The 14100-nt window shown below is 34.9% G+C and overlaps 1 long non-coding RNA gene across 1 annotated transcript; it reads left to right on the top strand.

The window, feature by feature from the left end:
* The first annotated feature begins 8991 nt into the window (after positions 1-8991).
* Positions 8992-12493, top strand: LOC309481050. The gene is made up of 6 exons (XR_014199876.1): positions 8992-9593; positions 9687-9752; positions 9875-9919; positions 10016-10080; positions 10634-10725; positions 11739-12493. It is a non-coding gene; the product is annotated as an uncharacterized lncRNA (long non-coding RNA).
* Positions 12494-14100: the final 1607 nt, after the last annotated feature.

Genomic DNA, 14100 nt, shown 5'->3' with positions numbered 1-14100 from the left:
ACAATTAATAAGATAATAAAAATCTGAATAAATACAATAAATATTTATATATTAAAAAATTACTCCAATTAAAAAATGCATTCCTGTACCATTCCTGTACATTAAATAGGAACGCTTGCAACGCAAATGTCACAGGTTTGATTCTCAGGGAATGTAATCAAATGTATACCTTGATTGCAATTTTGAATGCACTTTGGATAAAAGCATCAGCCAAATGCATAAATGTAAATGCATTATTAATATAAATCTAATATTTATATTATTAATTATTATTAATACCCAAACATTTTTAAAATACCATAAGAGTTAATAAACAGACAAGAAAAAACAGCGACTAAACTGTCACCGTATTAATTTAATTGAGTGTTGTTTATGAATTGACAGTTTCAAGTAGGCTGGCACTGTGCAGTGACTAATTTTTATTCATCATGCAAACACAGCTGGCAAAATAATTTCGTGAAATCTCAGTGGTCATTTACTTAGTGTGGATGACAAACCTTGTGTAGACTATATGACTCATAGCTCTAAACCTACATCAAAGATATCTGAATCGCACACATACAAAAAATAGAAAAAAATTCTTCTTTTTGGAGACGAAAGAAAGATAAAATGCCATATACACAGAGGTAATTTCACAAATTACAGATAAGGAGAAAATGCATTTCCCATCTTGACTGTGAGAGCTGTTTGATTCACAATAACAGACTGGATCCTTTTATTTGAGAGACAACCTGAGAAAGAAAGAAAAAAACGCCTTTCATCCTGGACAAAAGAGGTATTCATTTTATGCATATCACTGATCTTGCTGTCTGCTCTGCCCAATCAAACCCAAAATACCTCGCAAAGAGCAAGAAGCCACCAAAAGAATAAACTGCTGTTGGAAAATAAGATTATTACATGCATTTCATGGCTCACTCTCTTCATTTTTCATCGTAAGACTGGTGTTGCATCAGCAGTGACAGGAGTCTCATATAATCTATCTGATATAATCAGTCGCTCTGTGAAATATGAAAATGTACAAAAGATGAGCTATTTCAAATATCCGTAAATCACAGATATAAGTTCCTGATGTGTTGTTTTGAGTAACAGCTGCTCCACATTATATAAGAATGACCCATAGGATGTCACTGGACACCAACGTATAAGGCTGGTTTATTCCTGTTATTATTTTTGGACACATTCTGGGTCAACTTCACCCATCTAAATGCAGATAAACTTTCTGCATAAAGCAAATATCATTGCTTTTTGATTGTACCTTTAATCAATCGATATCTGTATGCATATATTTAGTAATCAAAGCGCAGAGCAGCAGAGGGCATCTATTATTTATAGAGTAGTTTATTCATCATCAACACACTGGCCAACTGTCAGGCACACAGTGTACAACCCGAGCTAAAGAAATGTTTTTCCTCCTGTAAGTATGCAAGATAAGACATTAAAACTCACAATTTTGATATAAATTGACACAGAACCTCTATTTCTCTCTCTTGTGCCTTTGTAGTTGTTTTCTCACTAGTCTCAAGTTGTTAGTCAAAGGATACAAATCTGAATTTCAAAACTATACAGATCATCAGAAGAGAGAAAATGTAAATAGGGAACTGGGGTGTGAATGTGTCTAAATGGAAAGTAATTTTGCAATTCATTTTATTGCTCAGTTTTCAGTTGTTTCATCATCTATTTTTCTATTTTAATATATATATTTAAAGGTAATCAGCCATTACTCCAGTCTTCTGTGTCCCATGATGCTTCAGAAATCAGTCATCATCATTAATTTTGTGCTGCTTAATATTTTGTAGAGATAAATCTGGAGATAAATATTCCCCTCTTCCTCACATCTCTTCATATAAATGTTGAGTCATCCTCTGCCGTATCCGTGAGTGTGAAGTGTAATTTGAGTTGTGTTTTGTGGAAAAGATTAGATCGCTGTTGGAGCATTAGTACCTCGGTCCAAAAAAACCACAGGCACCACAATACCAACAACATCATCTGCCCTCTTCTCTCCTCTCTTTCCAAACGCTCAGCTCCTTTTCAAAGTTACACTCTCTCTCACACAAACACACACATAAAAGAGAGAGTGTGAGCCTTATAAAATAAACATGACTCTCTGCTCATCTCTCTCTATGCTACAGGGAAGGCAAGATATCTTTGGGGACACAGTTTCTCTCTCTCTCTTTTCTTTTTTCTCTCTCAGAATAGCTTCTTTCCCCTCACGTGCTGATGAAGCTTCAGAGGCAAACAGAATAAGTTACACGTGAGAGCGTGAAATCTCACATTTTACCAAACCTAAGATGTAAAATGCATAACATGAAATCAGGCCAGACAGACGGGGGTGTATTAAATCAGACTGATAGATTGACACAAATATAAATACAAAAGAGAGAGATGTACAATTTTGCTTCAGTCTTCCCTTTAAAAAGTTTATATGGTAGTGGTACATTTGCCAATATACCACTCAGACTGAGAGAAATAGAGAGAGAGATGGAGAGATGGCAAGCATGGAAGGTTGACAGGTGGAGTGGGAGGAGTAGCTATGACTGATGCATTGCTACATCTTGGTACTATGTGTGTATGTGTGTGTGTGTGTGTGTGTGTGTGTGTGTGTGTGTGTGTGTGTGTGTGTGTGTGTGTGTGTGTGTGTGTGTGTGTGTGTGTGTGTGTGTGTGTGTGTGTGTGTGTGTGTGTGTGTGTGTGTGTGTGTGTGTGTGTGTGTGTGTAAGGATAAAAATGGCAGCAACGAGTGACATTCATGGCCACTGACAGGAGGTAAATAAGAAATGTAATCTCCAAACCATAATATGCACTTTTTTTATAGAAGACAATTGCAAAATGTGGTTTAGAGACACTAGTAGCGAGATAAAAACCGATGCCACCGTCATCTTTAGCTGAACACTCAGGATGTGTCAGCGTGTCAGATTTTCAAACATGATGAGTCATTAGGATTCTGAATCTCCCAGGATTCAGTGTTCCTCAGACTTCTGCGGCGAGAACGAGATAAGTGTGGGAGTGAAAAAAGCAGAGACATATCATGATGCTTCGACAGGGGCATCCGTGAAAACAGTGTGTGTTTGTGTCTGTGAAGAGGTGTATATCGGAGAACCGACTTTCACACACATGTACAAATTTTATGCTCATATAATCTTTAAGGATGGTAAAGGTGAAGTTGCTTAATGGGGCAATGTTTTTACAAATAAAAATAAAAGTATCCAATTAAATAGGCTTCATTTATAATTTAATCAGAGCTGTATGCATGCAGGCACAATAAGAATGAGGTATAAGAATGAATGAACAATATCAATTATACTCGCTACAATAAATGACTTTTCAATGGACTGTCCGAGCACACAGATTCATTAGATTGATTAGGACTTTTGTAATGCAATATACACTACTGATTGAATGTTTGGAGTCAGTGAGTTTTTTTTTATTAGAAATAAATAGTTGTATTCACCAAGGACACATTCAATTGACCAAAAAAGTAACAGTAAAGACATGTATAGTGTTACAAAAGATTTCTATTCAAATCAATGCTGAACCTTCAATTCATCAAAGAGCCCTGATAAAACAACCATAAAAATATTAAGCAGCACAACTTTTTTCAACATTGACAATAATATGAAATGTTTTTTTGGCACCAAATTAATATATTATAAGAACCATGTGATTCTGAAGACTGGAGTAATGATGCTGAAAATTCAGCTTTGCATCACAAGCATAAATTACATTTCAAAATATATTCAAGTTCTCTAGAGAAACTTGTTCATGCTTTCATCATCAGCAGGGTGGATTATTGTATTGGACTCCTCACTGGCCTTCCCAAAAAGACCATAAGACAGTTGCGGCTCATACAGAACGCTGCCGCCAGGATTCTGAGCAGAACCAGAAAATATGAACATATCACACCAGTTCTCAGGTCTTTACACTGGCTCCCAGTTAGATTTAGGATTGATTTTAAAGTATTATTACTGGAATATAAATCATTCAATGGCCTAGGACCTCAATACATTGCAGATATGCTCACTGAATATAAACCCAACAGATCACTCAGATCATTAGGATCATATCAGCTAGAAATACCAAAGGTTCACTCTAAGCATGGTTTGTCGGCTTTTAGCTATTATGCCAGCCGCAACTGGAAACACCTTCCAGAAGAGATCAGATGTGCTCCTACAGTGGTCACATTCAAATCCAGACTCAAAACACATCTGTTTAGCTGTGCATTTACTGAATGAGCACTGTGCCGCTGTTCGTCCGACTGTTTGTACTGTACTGTATTTTATTTAATTTTTCTAAACTGTTTTAATTATTCTTATTTCTTTTTATTATTTCAATTTCTTCGATGTAAAGCACTTTGAATTGCCATTGTGTATGAAATGTGCTATATAAATAAACTTGCCTTGCCTAGTTTTTTACTGCTTTTACTGTATTTTTTATCAAATAAATGCAGCCTTGGTGAGTATGGAAGAGACTTCTTTCAAAAACATTTTAAAAATCATACCAACCCCAAACAGTAGTGCATTAAAAAAATTGGACTGTCCAAATGAAACGATTCACTAGAATTAGTTAAATGTGTTTGATTATTGCCTCAGCTCATACATTTAAAAACTATGTGTTTGGTCTTGCTACACTGCCAATCTTTGGAAAAAGTAGTAAGTTTGTTTGCACATGCCACTTGGTTTGATAAATTGTTCTCCAAGGCATTTTTAAGCTTGTCTAAATATTTCTTGTGAAAACTGTATACATAACTTGCCTTTGTATTACATGCAGGAATAGATGCTCCTCCCAAACATACATTTAAAACCTCATTCCATTTACACTCATTAAAGCCCATTTTGAACGGGACAGGCTTAAATGACAGCATATGTGTGCAACATCTGTTTTGTCTTAGTGAGCAGTGGGAGGATTGTATATGTGCTTTCACATTCTCTGCACGTGGAGAGAGTGATTGAGGGACAGATTGATTATGCCCTGACTGACACAACAACAGACTGGATGCACGGCATCAGTGTGCTAGTGTGTTTGAATGCATGTCATGCTTAAGACCGTGAAAGTGACCGTGTCAAATATGACATGAGGTTAAGTTATAGAGCTGCGCACAGACACTCTCTCTCTCTTACACACACACATACCCAGCACTCAGGGCATGTGTGTATCATCTGTGTCCCTAAACTGCTCAGCATTTCTGAAAAGGTCAAAGCACGAGATGGGTGAGATAAGACAGAAAGAAGGAAGGAAAGAAACTATGAATGTTTTTAAGTGGCAGGGATATAGTGAGGAGAATCCCATTATTTTGGTAGCATATATAAAGCTCTTGTCATAGTTTAGCTCTATGTCTTTTGGTAAATACAGAAGAATGCATTTAACATTTTCTATAGTTGCACAACTGTCTTGTTACCAATCTCAACGGTTAACACAGTCATTATTCAAACTTCATTTATATATAAAGGTTTAGCCAATATAAAGATAATGAAAAAAATTTTTTTTATTAAACTTTTTTTTTTTAAACAAATATTACAATTTAAATAATTTAATTTATAATTTATATAATTATATTTTACATTTATATTGTATATTTAAAATAATTATTCTATTATAATTAATTATAATTAATTATATTGATTATAATATTAAAGAAAAACTATATATATATATATATATATATATAAGCCAGTTATGCATAAAGCAAGTAGAATAAATATGAGTGAATAGTTCCCTGGTTTCCATCCACTTTTATTGTATGGAGGAAAAAGTAACTTGGACATTTTTGGGTGAACTATTCCTTTAATATCTAATCCAATTTGACTTCTCAAACATTTATCTTGTTGAATTTTTATTGGAAAACAAGACAAAATAATTTTCAATGTGATATTGATAGTACTATGTATGCAGTGAATGTGCAACTCTTATAAACTAGATAGCGGCAGTTGACTGGAAGAGGACCGGAGCCGGACACAAGCACGTTTCATCCCTCATTTGTGAAAATGCCTCCACTTACTTACAGCTAATGACAAGGAGTCACTCACAACCCAGACAAGACCATACAAAGAGAATATTTAACCACGATTGAAAGGAAAAGAGAAGGATGGAGAGAGAGAGAGAGAGAGAGAGAGATGAGTCAGAGAGATGAAAACAATAAATTTGAGACAGAACAGAAAGGACGGCTTGTGTTAAAGTGAATTGGATATGAGCTGAGAGATCCCAAAGGACTTGGCCTGGATTCTCACTGTTGGAAAAAAAAAGAGAAACACACCTCACTCTCACAGCTGATTGGTCCAAAGTCACCCCCAATTCAGCCGTTCCACAGGCGGCTTTATCCGAAATGCTAAACCGCTCAATAATGAGAATAGGTAATGAGAACGTTAATGACACAAAGAATGATAGAAGTGAACATCTTCTCAACAACTTGCTCGCCTCCACACACAGGCACAGGCATGCACGACAAACCTGTCGGATCTGTAGATTTTGCAGACAGCCTGAAGTGGCATCTTAACCTAGTTTCACTTCACTGCTGCAGTTTTGTGGCATCAGGTTAAGAATGTAGAGGATATCACACATGCATACACATTACACAGTACACACACACGCACACACACACCCTTCATTGTTTCCTGGAGCCTTAGTGGTCAATTTATTGTCCAGTGAGTGGAATGCCATTGTAACATGTTACATAACTCAAGAAAGTCTTCCTGGCATTAGAACCAGCACTGATAACATTCAACTGCCCTTCAAAATGACCTTCAACACACACACACACACACTCAGACATTTACTCTTTTCTGATCTACTTCCTTCTTGCTTGAGCATGGTCTGAATGCGTGTTTGAATTTGAATTTGTGTGAATGTGCTAATGTGTGCATGAGTTTTATACTCTATGCATTGCTCCATTTGAGTAATTCTGAAGAAATACAGTGAAGCACACACAACCAAAAATTCTAATACAGGAACACAATTAAAAACGTATAGGCAAAATCAAAACATTGATTCACTTTCTCACCAAAGAGTTTCATTTCAAGCCACAAGCTCTTCATCAGACTCTGGCTTGAAATGTTGCGTAAAGAGTTGGATTTGGTAAAGTCTAAATATCTAATCATATTTTGTTTGCAGAAACAGTTTACCAACATCATGTTTCAATAATAGAACTGAAACTGTTGAAAAAAGTGATTTCTAATAATTTCTTTAGTAATATATTTCCAAGTTTGAGGTCGGTAAGATTTGTTCATGTTTTAATGAAAGAATCTCTTATGCTGCATGTATTTGATCAATACAGTAAAAACAGTAATATTGTGAAATATTATTACTATAAAAAAATATATAAAAACGTTTTAATTGTATTCAAATGTAATTTATTTGAGTGATTTCAAAGCAATTTTTTTAGCAGCCATTACTTTAGCCTTTAGTGTCACATGATCCCTGAAACAGTTGTTCAGCTTAATACTTTGATTAATATAAATAGAAATCTTTTGTATCAATGTACCAAAGTCTTTACCCTCACTTGTAATAAATTTAATGCATCCTTGCTGAATAAAATTATTAATTCCTTTAAAAAAATCTTACTTTTTCAAAAACTTTCTTTTCACAGTGTGTGCAAAACATGGTATACATACTTCACAAAAATCTTCTTCTTTTATCACTCAGTCCATGAGAAAGGGATGTCAGCTGATGTAGAGGTCCAGCAGGATGACTCATGAATTTCCTTCAGTATCAGTGAAGATCCGGTGCAGTTGACTCCTTGATCCCATCCGGAGTTCCAGCTTCAGGCTGCAGAACTTCATCAGGATAGGATTTACAAGGCTTTACAGGCCTAAGGTCCCTTTACTATTGCCCTCACCATATAGGGCATATTCTGCAGGGAGAAAAAAGGGAGAAAACAACACCCTGACCCCCTCAAATGTGGTTTGAGTGATAAATCACAAGACACATTGGACCCCATTTATATCTATATCACATGAAATCCACTTCTAATCAGATCACCCAAAATCAGATACTGTAAAACATCTATTTGGCCTCTTTTTGGCTCACTATAACAGCTGAAATGAAAGCAGTTAGTGACGTTGGGAGTGTTGTCAGCCAAGTTTTTTTCAGGGGTTCGGGCATGGGGTTCGGGGGATGGAAAGTGCATTGTATGTTTTCAAAGATGGCACGGCTTTGAGCTTGTGAGTTGTTTGTTTTCAGAGAGTGACTGAAGTGTGTTAAAGGCTTGAATGGTTATTCATGTGCTAATGAAGATGTGAGTCAAATTTCTCTCATCCACACACACAAACACATAATTAGAAGTAATGGTTTATGTGAATTAAAGTTAATTAGTTAATTTCATTCTTTTGTTCCAGCTGAAAATGAAACATTTCTAATTCAGTGCAGCATTGTGTCTAATTGTGTGTGTGTGTGTGTGTCAGTATTCAGACTGTGTGCACACTAAGTTCATTTGTATGCACGCTGTATGTTCTTACCTCTTGCATAAGCACTCTACAGCTCATCCTGCAAGCTGATTGGCTGCAACTTGACATCACAACTGTAGGCGTCTCATCTGACCACGGAAAGATACAGGCCACACATGGAAACAATGGTATCCAGGCAACAATATCCCAGCAACAGCATCCACCTCTCGTGGGACAGTAAAACAGTCAACTTTTCTAAAGTGGAGAACTACATTGAAGTACATTCAACAATTATTGAAGGAATAGTTCAGGCAAAATGAAAATGAAATTTATGTCATTATTTACTCAACCTCATGTCATAACAAAGCCATTCATTGTTAGTTAAAGGGATGGTTCGGAGTAAAATCAACCTAGGGTCCTTTGCACCATGACCTCGAGCCAAACACCCACCCCAGAAGCCTTTTTTCCATTGGTCGAACATTATTAAAGTTAGAGCTTATTTAGAGATATCAGCCGAATGGTTTAGAGCAAAGGCTAAATGGATCCTAGGCTGTATCTCGTAAATTACCCCACTAATAATGCCCAGAATGGTACCAAACTTCTACAGAAGTACAAATACACTCAAAAAAATGATTTTTCAGTTTTGTTCACTTTACCTGAACAATTCATGTTGAAATAATGCCATTTTGGCTATTTTTCATTTCAACATGATTGTGTCATGTTAAACTGACTTAAAACTGTCACTCGTTGGTTTAACATAAAGTTTTCATTTTAAAAGTACATGTTTCAATCACTTAGCTCAGTCAAACTGTTGACTGAATAAAAAAAATATATATAATAACTTACATAATATTTATAATTTATTTTAAATATTTTTGTTTATTAATTTATAGCTTGATTATAATTATAGAAGTGCAATTAAATGGTTATTGGTGTTTTTAGGTTTGTTATTTGTCTTAAATTGCTGTTAAATCAGACTGATACAAATAATGTTTAGTAAAAGTCAATCACACATATAAAATGTGTGTTTTTATAAAGTCAGCCGGACTGAATGTCAAAACAGCCTGAAAACAAACCACATTCTCAACCTAAAGGAAGCGGAAATTTGTTGTGACGCAATTTGCATATCCTGGCGGCAACATTCATAAAATACGTTAATGCTGCGCATGTCTCTAATAGATCGCCACGCCATTAACTGGAATATAAGCTTAAAACAAACAGGTACGTGTTCATCCATTTACATCACTGTTATTAGAAACAATATTATCAAACTGTTTTATGATGTCGGTTGATACTAATGTGTTATTTTGACAGAATGCACGATTGTAAGCCTAAATGAGATGGCCGCGCCATAAACTGTATTAAACAGCACACGAACAGGTAACTGTTAACTTAACTCATCTATCCATTTGCATCAGTGTTGTTAGAAAAAAATATTAGCCAACAGTTTTATTATATTGGTTGAACGTTATGTATTTATGGCCTGATTGCACTATTTTAAGCCTAGATGACCGCGCCATCAACTGAATTAAACGGCAAACAAACAGGTAAGTTAACTTTTTCGTCCATTTGCATCAGTCTGATTAGAAACAATTTTAACAACTGTTTTATTATGTCGACTGATACGGATGAATTTATGACAGAATCCACGATGTTATGCCTGAAAGAGATCACCGCGCCATAACAGAATTAAACATCAAACGAAAAGGTATGTGTCTAAGTTTGCACATGTTTGTTAGTTTAATCATCTATCTTTGCACTCTGTTCATTTTCATGGCATCGATCAAAGATATTATAACAATGTTGTGTTGTGTGGTTGATGGTTCAGTGCGTTTTTAAAGCATTAATGACAATTATTATTGGTTACTGAATATTGTTAATAATAATATCAATAATGGGTATTTGCGCCTTTGGTTGCTAGAATGGTATGTATGGCTAATAATTTTTAGTTATTCATATTTGTTATTTGTGTCTTTCAGAACCACACACATTTTAAAGTTGTATAAACTAATATAAATACTGACTGTAACCAGTACAGTAGGCCTACAATGTGTTTTTTTTTTTTTTTTTTTTTTTTTTTTATGGTCTCATTTTACAACTCCCATAGAGAAAACCATGAATTTGACCATTTTTGAATCTGTTCAGCTATCTGTTGAAGCATAAGACAGTCGTTGAAAGTTGTCTTATGAATCATAAAAATAAACTCAATAAATGTTGCTTAATTGTGTTACATTACCATAATTTTGTGTTTTGCCTTCAAGTGCAAAAATGGCATTGATGTCATTAGAACTACGATCCTGACATGACTACTATCTCAAAGGAAGAGTCAGCTGATGATTTGAAGACACACAAGGTAGGACACATGTCAGGACTACATTATATTTACTTAGGAATACTTTATCCTTTTAGCATAAATCAGTAGCCTATGTCATTAGAATAAATGTATGACTTGGATAGTGCACCTAAAAATAAAATGAAAATTGTCATGATTTACTCACCCTCATGTTCCAAAACCATAATTTTGTTCATCTTAAGAAAAATAAATAAATAATATATTTCATACTTTTTGTCATTTTATCCATTGGAAGGCTTGTATAAAACTGCTTTATTCATATGGATTAGCTATATCTTTATTTACTTACTGAAGCTAAATATTGATTGTCTATAGACTTTTGATGGATGGTCCATGACATAAAAATATAAAAAAAATTATAATTTGTTCCAAAGCTGAACAAGATTCTTGTGTTTGGTATGATGTGATAGTGAGTAAATGATGACAGAATTTTCATTGTGGGGTGAACTATCCCTTTCAAGTACCACTTTACTTTCTACTTTGTAATAAAGAACCGACTGATGCCAAATTACATGTTGTTAATTTTTTTTTTTTTTTTTTTTTGCTCTAGAACAGTGGTTCCCAAACCTGTCCTGGAGTACCCCCAACACTACACAACATTTTCTTTGTCTCCCTAATCAAACATACCTGATTCAACTCATCAGCTCATTATCACATGGGTTAATGAGCTGATGAGTTGAATCAGGTGTGTTTGATTAGGGAGACAAAGAAAATGTTGTGTAGTGTTGGGGGTACTCCAGGACAGGTTTGGGAACCACTGCTCTAGAACATTCAACTGATAAACCCCTGACATTTTTTCCCAATAAAATCCTTCTGACAAACTGGAAGACGTGTTGTTTAAAGTACTACAGGGTTTTAAATGGGCACAAACCCTACTGAATAAACACTACTCTGATCCTTCACGCCTTTATTTTAATTTATGAAAATTTAAATGTCTGCCCTCACAAGGGTCGTTTTTATGATATGTGGTGACATACACTAACACTTTCTTTTTTTTCTTTCAATGCATTTAGAAAAAGGAGTTTGACCAGGTGCAGCAGTCACCATCATTGCTGGTGAGGAGGAACGTTGTCTTTAAACTCACTGGATGTTTTGATTGAAGATGAGGTGGTGATGTCTACCAAGTCTTGGTCAGTGCACTGCTGCTGTTTTTTGCACTTATTTATGCCCTTATTTAGAGAACACTAACTTCTCAAAGTTTATTCATAAAGTGCTGTTGAATCTAGAGGAAACATTTTACTTAAAAATGGCCCAGTCTGTTTCAGTTATTTTATTAGTATAATATTATTTTATATTTACACATTTTAAACAAGCATATTTCCTTGTTTGTGCAGTTTTCACTTATTTGGTGAAAAAGTCTGATAATATTGTTTTAATGTTATATATATTTTTACTATAAAGCCCACTGATTTTGTTTTATGCCTGAGAATGTTTTGTGAAGTAAATGTTATATCTCAATAAATACTAAATAAGAATATCCTCCTGGTCTGTCGTAATTGCTTTGTACCAGTGTTCTTTGATAAGAAAAATGTAAGCAAGATGAGAAAATAGGGAGACTTGTTAATGTTTAATATTCTATTATGTTGGTATTTTAAACAACTTTCTTATATGTAGGTGTTTATGGGTGAGTTACCATTGTGGTAAAGTGTCGAGCATGTGCTTCGGTGAAGGACCTGCTAAGAATTCAAGTTGCTTTAAAAGCAACTCCAATGGGATTGCTAGTGATGCAATCAGTACCATCTTTAGACTGCCAACATCGTATGTATTAAAAGAAAAGCTATATATAGGTTGATTGTATGTTATTTTAACTCTGTGTGTCTATTAAATAGACACAAATAAATAACTCTTTGGCTGAACATGATTGAAGCATGGACAGTGGTTCCACATGATGGAACCATGTTATCTCAACCCAAATACTTCATGTTGGATAAACTTAAGCAAAGTGAGTAAACTCAATTAAAATTAGACTCGTCCAAATAACTTGACTTAATCGTGTCCAAATAACTTGATTCAGTCTTGTCCAAATAACCTGATTCAGTCGTGTCCAAATAACTTGATTTAATCATGTCCAAATAACTTGATTCAATCTTGTCCAAATAACCTGATTCAGTCGTGTTCGAATAACTTGAATCAATCACGTGGAACCACTGTCCATGATTAAATCATGTTCAACCAAAGAGTCATTTTTTTGAGTGTAGGTTCTGTACTCATAAAACAAGGCATTGGAAAGTTTGTAAGTACATCAGGAGTTTATTTAAATAACACTTGCCTGATGGCTTATGCTACTGCTAACCCGGACGTCGAGGTCACTTCCGTGATTTGGGAAAAGCCAGTTTTACTCCGAACCATCCCTTAAAGCTGCGGAAAACATAAAAGAGAATTCTTTTAAGAATTTCTCATGGATTTTTTCAATAAAATGAGCATGAGCTGTCAAATACGTCATCAGCATCAAACATCATTGATTCTAAGTCATATGGACCACTTTTGTGAAACTTGACAGCGTGTTCACAACTGTGTTCACTATGAATTCTTGTTAGGTCGAGAAAATAATGAAAATTAAAATGTTTGGCTGAACCATATAGCTGAGCTCGCTGCCATCTCTTTGGATGTTTGATAAAGAGAAATAATATGACATTTTTAATGACCATCATTCAGTCCAAAAAGCATATGATCTATAAAAATGGCTCATTGCAATGCACTTTCTCAATTCTTAGCCCAGGATTTCAACAGCAACTGTATATATGTGTGTTTGGGGATTCTCGAAACCAAAAGCAAATCTAAAAATAAATTTGATCTGCGGTGAAACACCACATCTCTGGCATATATTTCAACACAGCAGCAGCACAAACAATTCATATACATTTTTATTGATCACATTGTAACCTAAAAAAAGAAAAGAAAACTAGATTAGAAGCAACTATAACTATAAGATAAAACTTTTATTTCTCACTTATTACAGATGTATTCATTGCTGGTGATGCCATTATTGAATGATTTCCCATCTTCAGTGTTTAGTATGCAAATTCAGAAAACATTAGAGAAAATACTAGGGGTATAAGAAAAACATTAGTGAAGAAAATCACCAACAGGCATCTAATGACTTGTATTTCTTTTTCTACAGCCTTCTGATATTTTAATCTGCAGAATATCATCTGTATAAACAAAATAAGATAGTAAAAATAAACAAAAATGTTGGTAAGACATTTCAATTCTAATATCACATCAAGTACCAGACATTCAGGGCTTAAGGCTGATCCTAAAAAACAGAAGAATTAGCGCTGTGAATCATTGCTGGTAAAGATCCTCACATAACCTGCGTTTGGGGGGGGTGGGACGCTGTGCTTGTTAAGGAGGCTGAAGAGACGGTAAGTCAGC

This window comes from Leuciscus leuciscus (genome assembly GCF_965113295.1).
Source record: "Leuciscus leuciscus genome assembly, chromosome: 18".
Classification (NCBI taxonomy): domain Eukaryota; kingdom Metazoa; phylum Chordata; class Actinopteri; order Cypriniformes; family Leuciscidae; genus Leuciscus; species Leuciscus leuciscus.
The sequence above is the reverse complement of the archived record's forward strand: the minus strand, read 5'-3'. Positions and strand labels throughout refer to the sequence as shown.